Here is a 13815-nt window from a genome sequence, read left to right as displayed (position 1 = left end):
GGTTAACAAACAAATAACAACCCAGCACGGGAAACAGGCCCTTCGGCCCAACGAGCCCGCGCCGCCGCATCACCCTACACCTATTCTACCCTGCATGTCTACGAATGGAACCCCTAACTTAGCCAGATTCAGGGGAGAATAGTGTCAATTTGGTAAACCAATCAGCCTAAGAGCACATCTTTGGGGTGTGGGAGGAAACCGGAGCTCCCGGAGGAAATCCACGCAACCACAGGGAGAATGCACAAACTCCCACAGACACAGGCCCAAATCCTTGTATCTGCACAGCCAGCAGTGCTAGTCACTGAGCTGTTGCGGCGCCCGTCTACCGGTCCAGGATTAAGTACACGCACCGACACGAAGTACTAGGCCACTCCTGGAACCTCCAAGAGTAGCCCACGCACGACCCACCGTGTGCATGCCCCTCGTTTGATAACGAGGTGGACCTCCACCTGGGTTCTAAGCAGAGCCAGGGACAATGGAGCAATTGTCAGGAATCATAGAATACCTACACAGTGCAGAAGGCAGTCATTTGGCCTATTGAGTCTACACTGACCAAAATCCCACCCAAGCCCTATCCCCATAACCCCACATTTACCCTGCTAATCCCCCGACACTGAGGCGCAATTTAGCATGGCCAATCAACCTAACCTGCACATCTTTGGACTGTGGGAAACCCACGCAGACGCAGGCAAAGTGTGCAAGCTCCTCACAGACGGTGGCCCAAGGCCGGTATTGAACCCGGGTCCCTTGTGTTGAGGCAGCAGTGCTAACAACTGTGCCACCGTGCTAAAGAAGCTAGAACTAGAGAGACCAGATTTCTCAGGAGAGTGGTAGTCTGAAGGAGAGAGATAAAGAGGAGTTAGGGCATGAGCCATTGAAATATCAATTTAAACTCAAAGCATTGTTAATGTAGATTAGTAACTACTAGGTCTGGATGAACTGGGTCATGAACATAGCCCAGTCCATCACGCAAACCAGCCTCCCATCCACTGACTATCTACACTTCCCAATTCCTCATAAAAGTAACCAGCATAGTCAAGGGCCCCACACAACTCAGATATGCACTCTTCCACCTTTTCCCGTAGAGATACAAACAACTATAATATTGCGTTCTGCACCCTCTCCTTTACGAACGGTATGCTTTGTCTGTATGGCATACAAGAAACAGTACTTTTCACTATACGTTAATACAGGACGACAACAAATCAAATCACTGCCAGGGTCAGGTTGAGCTGGAGGGACGACAACTAAGCCCCAGTTAGAGTCAACAGGCCTGATCTGCCCAGCTCATTCTGACACTCGGAGCTAGGGGAGGAATCAGAGGATGGTGAGAGTGATCCTGGTCCCGTGCCCAATGCCGACAAGCAGGCCAGCCCAGTGTGATTCTCTCCCTCCACGGAAACCATTGCAGCTGTTTGTACCAGGAGCGGGAGTCGCGATTACCTTACCTGGATTTCCCCGGCTGCAGCGGGGGGTGGGTGGGGGAGGCTCGACTCGGCCCGGGCTGGAGGAGGAGGCACGGCTCGTCTCTGCGGTGCCCGGGCTCTGAGCGTGGCGGAACCACGGCGCCCCAGCTCCGATGGCGGCTCTCCCGGATTCTGCCTCTGTCACACCCCGGGCAGCAGCTGGGAAGCGGCCCAGCCGGCACCACGGTCACGTGCTGATCATTGTCACGTGGTAGTCACCTGACCGGCACGCTCTCCGCTGGAGCCAGAGGCAGGAACGCGCTGGAGAGGGGCCGTTAAACCGTCAGAGCGCAACTCAGGCCCCTCCATCCGCTTCTCCCCGCCCGACCTCCACCCCCTCCGCCCCTCCCCCGCTCTCCCCCCTCCGCCCCTCCCCCTGCTCCCCCCTCCGCCACCGCCCCTCCCCCTCCTCCCCCACCGCCCCTCCCCCTCCTCCCCCACCTCCGGCCCCCCCACTCCCCCCTCCCCCCTCCCCCACCGCCCCTCCTCCTCCGCCTGCTCCCCCCTCCACCGCTCCCCCCTCCGCCCCTCCCCTGCTCCCCCCTCCGCCCCTCCCCCACCTCCGGCCCCCCACTCCCCCCCTCCCCCTTCCCCCCTCCCTCCCCCCTTCCCCCTCCCCCCTCACCACATCAACCCAACCTCACCCTACCTTCCTCCCAGCATGTCCCCCCACACATCCTCATCCCCATACATCACCCACACCCTACCTCTATCAACCCACCCTCACTCTTCCAGATCTCACTCCTTCACCCTCTTCAACGCCATTCTTTTCTCTCCAACTACCAACATCAACCCACCCAACCCCCACTCAAACCGCACATCCGTCCTCGCCCCCACACACATTCCTGCCCACCCAGAATCATAGAATACTTGCAGGGCAGCATGAGGCCATTTAACCTAACCCACACATTGTTGGACATTCCACACACCTCGCCCCAACCTTCCCTCCTCACCCAAACCCCTCCATCTGTTCTCACCCAACCCACCACCCTGATCCCTCCCCACTGAACCCCCCCCACCCTGATTCCTCCCCACTCAACCCCCCCCCCACCCTGATTCATCCCACTCCACCCCCACCCACATCCCTCCCCACTCACTATCCTGCAATCCCCACCCAGGTGCCACTACCACACACATCCCATCACCCCTTTCTCTGCCCCCAACCTCCCCCTCTCATTCCTCCCCATCACCCCTCCAGCTGCGGGCAATGAAATCTCTTTACGAGGCCCCTGAAAACCGTTTTCAAAATACATGCCAACTGGCTGTGTTTCAACGCAGGATTATATTTGGAGCTGCTCCTTCAATCACAGGCTGTTTCTCTCCCACAAGTTGGCTAGTCTCTGATTGATGGAGCAGCAATGGTGGGTGAGAAAATTAATGTATGTCGGGGCTGGATTGCAGGCAGCCTGGTGTGGCGGTACTGGGGCATGGGGAGCTAAGTATTGACCATAAGACATAGGTGGAGGAGTAAGCCATTTGGTCCGTTGAGTCTGCTCTGCCATTCAAATACTGATCTGACGGGATAATCCTCAATTCCATTTTGCTACTTTATCACCATTACGCTCGATTTCCCTATTGTTTAAAAATCTGTCCATCTCACAGTTGAACACACTTAATGAACCAGCATCTACAGCCCATTGTGGTAAAGAATTCCATTGATTCACTATTGTGAATGAAGAAATACCTCCTCTGACTTAATTGGTAACTCTTTCCTCTGAGAGTATGCCCCCCTAGTCCTATGCTGCCTCACAAGGGGAAACAACCTGTCAGCATATCCCATATCAATCTCCCTGAGAATCCTATATACCTGAATTAGGTCGCCTATTATTCTTATAAACTCCAGAGGACAGGCCCAACCTGCTCCTTATAAGAAAATCATTCAACATCTGGGAAGGTCCGACAGGCCTAAAGATTTTAATTTGCTGAAAAATTCAGAATTCTTTGGTGTTTCTATTGGTTTGACTTTATTTTTAGATTTACTTTGTGATCAGGTGTTAATGACTTCCAGATTGATACAGAAATATTGATTTTTTTTCATGAGCAAGGTTAAAAACTCAAAATGTGGAAGTCAAGTCTCAACATTGCCAGACTCAGCAATTTGAAAACTGCAGAGCTGGGACAGTTTTCCTGCAGCCTGGCCTTGGACATTCAACTTCCCATTGAAACTAGACAGGCTTGGAACTGCCTGGCTAGGTGCTAACAATCACATTGTTTCAGAATGAAGTACTGTTTATATCTCCAGTAAACTGGCTTAGTTAGGAGAATGCTACACAGGTCAGTAGGAGGCCAGAGGCATAATGTGACAAGGATCGAACACAGGCCTCAGAATCTTTGAAAAGGGCATGAAGAGGGCAACCTGAAGCCGTATCTCTTTCCCGCTGTCTGTTATTTTGCACTTCGCTCAGCTGTGTCTCAAGTGAGCACCTTTGACTGGCAGCTGACTAGCACAGCATCTCCAGATCCTTGTACTTCATGGCGTGCATTATCACACTGATCAGGTGCAGAAGTCCATCCCAATGAGAGGACCTGAAGGCCAGAACCAGCCCTAGGGAAACGGGGAAGCTCAAATCAATGACTGCAAACCCTGAAGCATTAGCCAACACTCAAAGACCGAGGAACAGCCTGAATGGGTAATACCAGTCTTTTCAGAGAAACAGCTCAAATATAGTGAAAGGGTGTAGCAAGTCCTCAGAAGCACATGTTAGAAGTAGATAGCTCATGTAGATTTGAGACTAGAGACTTGAGACTTTTTTAGAGTCCTATGAAGGAATTGAATATTGTTTCTCTTCGATAAAGTGTTCAACAAAGTTGTGTTGAACGTTCATCTGATTCATATCCCCTTTATCTCATTGTGTAACACAACCGAGTTGAAAAGGGTTACTGCAAACTGGTCAAGGGTACATTTACCGACCTTTTCACTTTGCAAAAGCTTATTAAATTTAACACTAATTATATGATACATTTGCTTTATCTTTATGCCAATTAATTGATCTTAATTTGTTTAAATAATGATTTAATTTAATTGAGTTGAAATTAATATTAAATACACATCGGTTAATAACTTCTTGTTCTGTGATGTCACTTTGTGATATATTCCTACCTCTCACTACTGCACCTGTCTCCCACTATTCTTTGATGCTTTGTTATTGCCATTGTTTCTACACTGCTGTGCTCTCCTGCTGTGTTTTGCTGCATTGTCAGTTTCTGCATAGAAATTTGGTCAACAGTATTTTTCTTATTAAGGTTCAGTGTCATGTAGGATAGCGGTAATCAACCACTTCGACTTCAATAACCATGCACTGTTCAAAACCACTGAGGATTTGTGTTATGTAACAAGCATTTTTAGAGAACCAAAAGCAAAACGAAAAACTTCTCTTTCCCTTTTGAGAATGCAATCTTATAATGACAATGCCAAATTGTTCCATAATTTAAATTCATGTATAAAACTGCATGCAATGACGTAAGTTTGCAAATATCAGATCACTGCATGAGCAGTCAGGAGAGATCACAGCCTGAGCGTTTGTGTGTATTTAGGAGTTTGGAGCAAAATGGATTGGAAATAAAGTTTCTGAATTGGTGGAAGGCCAATTTTAATATGATAAAACAGGATCTAGACAAGTTGACTGGGAATACTACTTGTAGGAAAATCCACATCAGAGCTATGCGAGTTATTCAAAAAGGAAATAGAGAAAATGCAAAGCCAAAAATTCCAGAGAACCGTAGATCTTGGGAAATATAGGATTGGCTAAGGAAAAAAAAAGGAAGACATTATAGATATTGGGCTGTAAACAGTGAATGCCTTAGAGCAATATAGAAAGTGCAGTGGATTACTTAAAAAATAAATTAAAAAAGCAAAGAGGGGGCATGAAATAAACGGTGGCAGGCAGAATAAAGGAAAATCACAAGTTACTTTGTAAGTGCATTAAGGCAAGAGGGGAACCAGGGAAAGAGTAGGGACCATTAGGGACCAAAGTGGCAACCTGCATGTGGAGTCGAAAGATAGCAAGGTAGTAAATGAGTCATTTGCATGTGTTCACTATGGAGAAGGACAATATAGGTACAGAAAACAAGGATGGGAACTGCAAAATAATTGACATGATTAGCATTGAGAGGAAGGAAGTGTTATAGCTTTAGCAAGATTAAAAGTAGATTAATCCCCAGGCTCAGATGCAATGTACCCTCGGCTGCTCTGTGAAGCAAGGGACGGGATTGTTGGGACTCTGATGTTAATTTTTAAATCCTGTCTGTCTCCAGGAGAGTGCCAGAGGACTGGAGAACAACTAACATGGTGCCATTATTCAAAAGAGAAGTAGGGGGGAAAAAACAGGTAATTACATGAGTCTGGCATCACTGTTAGGGAAATTAAAGGAAAATAAGTTCTGATGGACAGAATTAATGTCCACTCAGAGAGGCAAGGATTAATCGAGGTTAGTTGGTATGGCTTTTTCAAGGGGAGATCGTGTCTAGCAACTTTGAATTTTTCGAGGAGGTGACTAGGTGTGTAGATAAGGGCAGTACAGTTGATGTTGTGTACATAGGCTTCAGTAAGATTTTGTCAAGGTCCTGCGTGGGAGACTGATCAAGAAAGTAAGAGCCCATGTGATCCAGCGCAATTTGGCAAATTGCATCCAAAATTGGCTTAGTGACAGGAATGATGTGGAACGCACCACATGGAATGCACCACAATTCCACCACATGTGGAATGCTCCTTAGAAGACAAACACGGGACACGGCGGACAGAGTAGCCTTCATCGTCCAGTACTCCCCCGGAGCGGAGAAGCTATGACATCTTCTCTGGAGCCTTCAAAATGTCATTGATGAAGACAAACATCTCACTGAGGCCATCCCCTCACCCCCACTTCTCCCTTCAAACAATTGCACAACTTCAAACAGACCATTGTCCACAGCAAACTACCCAGCCTTCAGGAGAACAGTGAGCACAACACCACACAACTTTGTCACAGCAACCTCTGCAAGACATGCCGGATCATCAACACGGATGCCATCATGTCACGAGAGAACACCATCCAAAAGGTACACAGTGCATACTCTTACAACTCGGCCAATGTTGTCTACCTGATGCACTGCAGGAAAGGATGTCCTGATGCATGGTACACTGGGGAGACCACGCAGATGCTACGACATGGATAAATGAATACCACTCAACAATCATCAAGCAAGAGTGTTCTCTTCCTGTTGGGAACATTTCAGCAGTCGGGGCATTCGGTCTCTGATCTTCGGTTAAGCGTTCTCCAAGGCAGCCTTCATGACGCACGACAACGCAGAGTTGCCTAGCAGAGACTGATAGCCAAGTTCTGCACACATGAGGACGGCCTCAACCGGGATCTTGGGTTCATGTCACTCTATCTGTAACCCCCACAACTTGCCTGGGCTTGCAAAATCTCACTAACTGTCCTGTCTGGAGACAACACACATCTCTTTAACCTGTGCTTAATGCTCTCTCCACTCACATTGTCTATACCTTTAAGACTTGATTACCTGTAATGACGCACATTCCAACCATTAGTTGTAAATTAAGTTTGTGTCTTTATATGCCCTGCTTGTGAACATAACTCCCACTTCCCTGACGAAGGAGCAGCACTCCGAAAGCTAGTGACTTTTGATACCAAAAGACCTGTTGGACTTTCACTTGGTATTGTGAGACTTCTTGCTTTGTGACAGGAAGCAGAGCATGTTTGTCAAAGATTGTTTCTGTGACTGGAAGTATATATCCAGCAGTGTACCGCAGGGATCAATGCTGGGTCCCTTGCTGTACATAGTGTACATTAAAGATCTAGATGGGAATGTGAAGGGTATGATCAGTAACTTTGCAGATGACACAAAAATTGGCGGTGTGCTAAATAGCAAGAAAAAAAGCCTTAGATTACAGGGCAATATAGATGTGTTGATCAGTTGGGCAGAATACTGGCAAATGGAATTTAATCCTGAGAAGTGTGAGGTGATGCATTTTGGGAGGACTAACAAGGCAAGAGAATACATAATGAACAGTGATGCCAGGAAGTACAGAGGATTACAGGGACCTTGAAGTGAAGGCAGGTTGATAAGGTGGTTAAGAAGGCATATGAGATACTTGCCGTTATTAGCCGAGGCATATAAGAGAAGGAAGATTATGATGGAGCTATGTGAAACACTCATTAGGCCGCAGCTGGAGTACTGTGTGGAGTTCTAGTCACCATGCTATATGAATGATGCGATTGGACTAAAAGGATGCAGAGGAGATTCACCCAGCTGTTTAGATGAGCACTTGAAACACCATAGCATACAAGGCTATGGACCAAGTCCTGGAAAATGGGATTAGGATATGTGCTGTATGGCTGGCACAGATGTAATGGGCTGAAAGGCCTTTTTGTGTTATACGTCTATTATACAAGTGCTTGCAATTTGCAAATATTACCCAAGGCATTGAGAAAGGAAGTGAAATAATTGCAGTCAGCAGAGAGAGTTGAGCATGTTTTTAAAATTTTGCTGGAGGATTAGTCATGGATCTGGCCCTCTCAGTTGGCCACAATGAACATTTTCAACATTTATTTTCCCTGTAAATGCCTTTTCTGATCCAAATATATGTACTTTTTAAGGAATGATCAAAAGATATTTTGAGTCAAAGTAATTTTATTAGTTATTAAGCCAGAGAAAAATAATTAACAGCATAATGACACACTCACAAATGCATACATCTGAGAAGTCAGAAAAGTTGGAGTCCAAATAAGTTAAAAGAATGTAAGATTAAGTCCTTTGCATGTCCTTGAGACATAGATTGATGAATGTTGTGTCCGTTTGAAGTTAGTTAGTTTCCTTTAAAATACTGAAGTTAAGATCAAATTCAGATGACTGCACCTTGTTAGGATTAACTTTAGCTTCAGAGAGAGGGATTCCTTACTGCTTCCGTCAGCAGTATTTCCAGATGACTGATTTCTTTTTCCCTCCCTGTTTTTGATTTGGCAAAACCAATTCATGAACCACCTGTCTATATATTCCAAAAGGAATTTGATTAGCAAGTCTTGAACTTATTATTGTCAGAAAGCTAATCACATTTTTGATCTTTCATCTCAGAAACCTTTGGTATATTTAAAGAGCACAACAGGAAATGAAGTTATGTCACCCCCAACATGGAATTTTGAATGTATGTTGCATATCAGACTGGTTAGCAGTTCCCATTGTCTAGACAGTATTAGAGCTGATTAAAGTCTAGGAGTTTTGAAATTTTAATGCCTTCCATTCAAAAGATTATTTTTGAACCAGACCTTGACACTCCAAAAGTGAGCAACATGTTAGCAATGCAATTCACGCAGTATCTTTACAGAAATGGCCAATTTATAATTTCAGACATCAGGTGATTCGTAGAAGACCGTTCAATTTGTTTTTTTTTGGTTAACTGTGTAGTTATAGGTAGATCTCACTCACCCATTATTTTAACACCGTCCCTTCATGAGGAAGGAAATGAGGTACACCCTCATTTCATTACAAGGTATACAAAATAACAAACATTCATTCCCATTCATTCTCTTAGCCCTGGTCTAGATTATTCCATCAATTCTAACTGTAGCTATGTTAGGCCCTGGATAACCTATTCACGTTCAATGTTTTAGTTTGTTCTTTTCACGTGGTTAGTTACATTCACTTGAAAGATTACACTGTTTTCATGCTTCTGAGGTCTCTTTATCTTTTGTGATACTCTCAATACAATTTTATCAGTAACCCTGTGCCTGTCCTTTGCTGTAACTCCACATCAAAGGAGGTCATGTGTTTAACTAGTGGTTAGCTTCCAGATTGTTAATGAAAGCCAAGCTGTGTTGTGTTACCTGTGGGTAAGTTCTCTGCTTCTCCCTTGCCCTGTCTTCATGCTGCTTCTCAAAAATACTTTCAGTATGTAAATTTGTTTGATTGTGGGACTGAACTGCTGTTGTCAGGCTTAACACTTCCCTGCCCATCTCCAACCCATGAATTTATTCACTCAAAGTCAGGCACTTTTATAAATCTTATTACTGGGAGGTTAGTGACCTGAATTTCCACCTCCAGAGATTCTGGTTGAATGACGGTTCATTTTTAGTGAATAATCCATCAACACAGTTCTGGTTGAGGTTAAAATTTGTTCTGTTTCATCTTGCTTATCAGTAGTAAACTTGTATGAATTTCACTGCTATCCTCCTTGTGATCTCCACAAGTGTGGCCTGCGTTGCTTAGGTTACCTACTCTTTTTTGTCTTGGGAAATGGGCTGTTTAAGAGGCTCAAGTTCAACAGGTTTATTTGGAATCACAAGCTTTTGGAGTGCTGCTCCTTCATCAGGTGATGAAGAAGCAGTGCTCCGAAAGCTCGTGATTCCAAATGAACATGTTGGACTTTAACCTGGTGTTATGAGACCTCTTACTACCTACCCCAGTCCAACTTCAGCATCTCCACACCATGGGCTCTCAAATACTACTGTCCTCAGATGATATTCAGCTCCTGAGATACTCCTCTGTTGTTCTTCAACTAACTGGGGCATCACTAGGAGAGCCGGTGGATGTGGTCTTTCTTGATTCTCAGAAGGCGTTTGACAAGGTACCTCACAAGAGGTTATTGCAGAAGGTCAGGGGACATGGAGTTGGGGGTAGGGTGTTAGCGTGGATAGAGGATTGGTTGTCAAATAGGAGGCAGAGAGTGGGGGTCAATGGGTGCTATTCGGATTGGCGTTTGGTGACTAGTGGAGTGCCCCAGGGGTCGGTGCTGGGGCCTCAGCTATTTACCATTTATATAGATGATCTGGAGGAGGGAACCGAGTGTATGGTGTCGAAATTTGCTGATGGCACCAAGATTGGTGGAACGGCAAATTGCGCGGAGGGTGTGGAGAGTCTGCAGAAGGATATAGATAGGCTGGGCGAATGGGCCAGGAACTGGCAAATGGAATTTAATGTTGGCAAGTGCGAGGTGGTCCACGTTGGTAGGAATAATGGTAGGAAGAATTATTACTTACGTGGCGAAAAACTGCAGCAGGCGACGATGCAGAGGGACCTCGGGGTCCTTGTGCATGAGTCGCAAAAACCCAGCCTGCAGGTGCAGCAGGTGGTCAGGAAGGCTAATGGGATGCTGGCCTTCATAGCGAGGGGGATTGAATATAAAAGTAGGGAGGTCTTGCTGCGGCTGTATAGGGCATTGGTGAGGCCACAACTGGAGTACTGTGTGCAGTTTTGGGCGCCGTACTTACGCAAGGATATTTTGGCCTTGGAGGGAGTGCAGAGGAGGTTTACTAGGCTGATGCCGGAGTTGAAGGGGTTGATCTATGAGGAGAGGCTGAATAAACTAGGCTTGTACTTGTTAGAGTTTAGAAGAATGAGGGGAGATCTCATTGAGACATATAAGATGATGAATGGGATGGATAGGATAGAGGTGGAGAGACTCTTCCCGCTCAGAAAGGACAGTAGGACTAGGGGGCACAGCCTCAAGATAAAGGGGGGGGTGGTTTAGAACGGAGTTGAGGAAGAACTTCTTCACTCAAAGGGTGGTGAATCTCTGGAATTCTCTGCCCGTTGAAGTGGTGGAGGCTGCCTCGCTAAATATTTTTAAGACGCGGGTTGATGGGTTTTTGATAAGAGAGAGGATTAAGGGTTATGGGGAGAGGGCGGGAATGTGGAACTGAGCCACGACAGATCAGCCATGATCTTATTGAATGGCGGGGCAGGCTCGAAGGGCTAGATGGCCTACTCCTGCTCCTATTTCTTATGTTCTTATGTTCTTATCACCCTTCCTCTTTTATAGTCTGTTTGGAAATTTCTCTGGACGCTATTTAAATCCGAGAAAAATGTACCTACCAATCCAATTTCCGGGTCATTTCCTTTGTTTTACATTCTGCTGGTTCTTTCAGGACTTCCTTTAACTCAACTGGCCTAATCTTACTCTTTTAAAATTCAAGCTGCTCTATCTTAGCTACTCCAATCTCACAAGTTCTATTGCTGCTTTTGTGTGCCTGAACATTCTCCAGACCTCCAAACCTCTCTCGGCTTCTCTGAAAGTGGAAATATTATAGCTTTTGATATCACCAGGTCATTGTTTAGTAGCAGGTTGACCACTTCCACAGACAAACTGGTGATAATTCCCATGGTCACCAGTCCTGATATAAAGTTGCACACCACATGCTCCTGGTAAAAATGAATGGGCACGTATGCTTTTTCAATACTTTTTACCAACACCTTGATACTACTGCATCCTCTCATGGAAGCATCATGCATTTTCCCAGCAGAATCATTTGGTTGGAGAAATACAGGCTTTACAGTGATGAACCTTGGGCATCTCCAGCTCTCTATCATTCGGCTCCATGATCCATGGGGTAAAAGTTTTGGATTACATTGTGGGATTCAAGTTAACTATCCAAATAGACCGTAAGTGATTAGTCACCCTGCTTAACTAAAAGATTAGCGAAGATACCATCCTGAATTTAAAGTTTCGGCTTATGGCTCACGAGGTTTGATGCCACTGCAGAAAATATCCAAGGTAAGCAGCAAACTTCATCCTTGTGAGAAAGCCAACACAGAATGATGTGCTCTTTGTTGAGAATGGGAGCCCTGCTTCTCCTTGTCCCTCAAATTCCTCCTAGTGACCATCCAGTCATCATCGCCTTAATGTTATGGATGACTTGTTAGTCTATGATGATGGAATTGTCATTTCCAGATCCCTCAGACTAGGCACTCTCCAACAATTACACCAAGACAACTGTGTATCACCAAGAGCAGGGCCAGGGCTTTCAATTCAGTCTGCTAGTCAGATATCTCCAAAGCTACTGAAGTCATGATATTCAAGTGTATTCCTTGTGTCATCCATAGACAAAATCACAATGAATGTCATGAATGTAGCCCAATCCATCACACAAACCAGTCTCCCATCCAATGACTCTGTCCCGCTGCATCAGCAAAACAGCCAGCATAATTAAGCACCCCATGCACCTCGGACATTCTGTCTTCCACCTTTTCCCGTCAGGAAAAAGATACAAAAGTCTGAGGTCACGTACCAACCGATAGAAGAACAGATTCTTCCCTGCTGCTGTCAGACTTTTGAATGGATTCACCTTGCATTAAGTTGATCTTTCTCTACACCCTAACTATGACTGTACCACTACATTTTGGACTCCCTTGTTTTCTTCTATATGAATGGTATGCTTTGTATAGCACACAAGAAACAATACTTTTCACTGTATGTTAATACATGTGACATTAATCAAATCAAAAAACTCCTGATGGTGTCCTCCTTCCCATCCCGACTACAGGAACACCTTGAGATGGATCTTCTTGTCTTCAAAGATAAAACCTTTCTTATCACTGTGGATTATTACTCGATGGGTAGAGATCAAATGGTTATGCTGGCCCAAATCAGCAGTGGCTATTGCCACACTCAAGGGAATCTACTACAACCCGGATAGCACCCTGATTTAGTTGTCTCTGACAATGGCTCACAGTTTGTCAGGGACTGTTTGAAATGTTTCATTGAGTCATACAGCTTCATCCACATCCAGAGTTCACCCAGGTACCCAGAGGCCAAACGAAAGGCTGAATGACGAGTAAGTACTGTCAAATCCTTATTGAAGAAGAATGACATCAACTTAGCCTTACTGATTTGATTTACTATTGTTGCATGTATTGAGACACAGTAAAAAGTATTGTTTCTTGCATACAATGCAGACAAAACATGCCGTTCATAGAATACATAGGGGAGAAAGAAAGGAGAGGCTACCGAATATAGTGTTATAGCCATTGCTAGGGTGTAGAAAAAGATCAGCTTAATATATGATTGGCCTGTTCAAAGATCTGATGGCAGCAGGGAACTGAGTTACCAGTCTATACCATTGCAAAATGGTCTGGTTGCATCAGGACCCTTAAAGCGTACAAGATTACGCACACAGCTCCCAGGTCTGCCATATATCCTTCTACTATGTCCCAAGGCAACAGAGATAGAAAAGTCTGGGGAAAAAAGATATACATCATGCAAACCAGTGTCACAAAGCACAGGATCCCTCAACATTCTCACCAGTGGGGTGTGTCTGGGTCTGAGACCAGAACTGATTTGGCCAGGATTGAGTTAGTCTTTTTTTTAATTCATTCATGGGACATGGGCATTGCTGGCTGGCCAGCATTTATTGTAAAAAGTCTGACAACACCAGGTTTTAGTCCAACCGATTTATTTGATAGTAAATGCCCAAGCTTTTGAGGTTTCCCTCTTCGTCAGGTGAATGGAGAGTTCTGGCCTCAGACAGAGCATATAAAGCACAGACAGTTTAGAGATTACTGATTAGAATGCGAATCTTTACACCTAACCTGCTGTTCAAGTCCTAAAGTGGCCGACAATGTGTGTGGAAGGAGCACT

The 13815-nt window shown here is 45.3% G+C and overlaps 1 protein-coding gene across 1 annotated transcript in view; it reads right to left on the bottom strand.

Moving 5' to 3' along the window:
- slc36a1 (solute carrier family 36 member 1) overlaps positions 1-1664 on the bottom strand; it is a 46640-nt gene extending 44976 nt beyond the window's left edge. Inside the window, exon 1 of the mRNA XM_080201328.1 lies at positions 1449-1664. The gene's annotated coding sequence lies outside the window, so the exon portion shown is untranslated. The remainder of the gene's footprint in view (positions 1-1448) is intronic.
- Between the last annotated feature and the right edge of the window lie 12151 nt (positions 1665-13815).

The sequence above is a fragment of the Carcharhinus amblyrhynchos genome, chromosome 13 (genome assembly GCF_965287045.1).
Source record: "Carcharhinus amblyrhynchos chromosome 13, sCarAmb.v2.hapA, whole genome shotgun sequence".
NCBI classification, from domain to species: Eukaryota; Metazoa; Chordata; class Chondrichthyes; order Carcharhiniformes; family Carcharhinidae; genus Carcharhinus; species Carcharhinus amblyrhynchos.
This window is presented reverse-complemented; position numbering and strand designations above follow the sequence as displayed.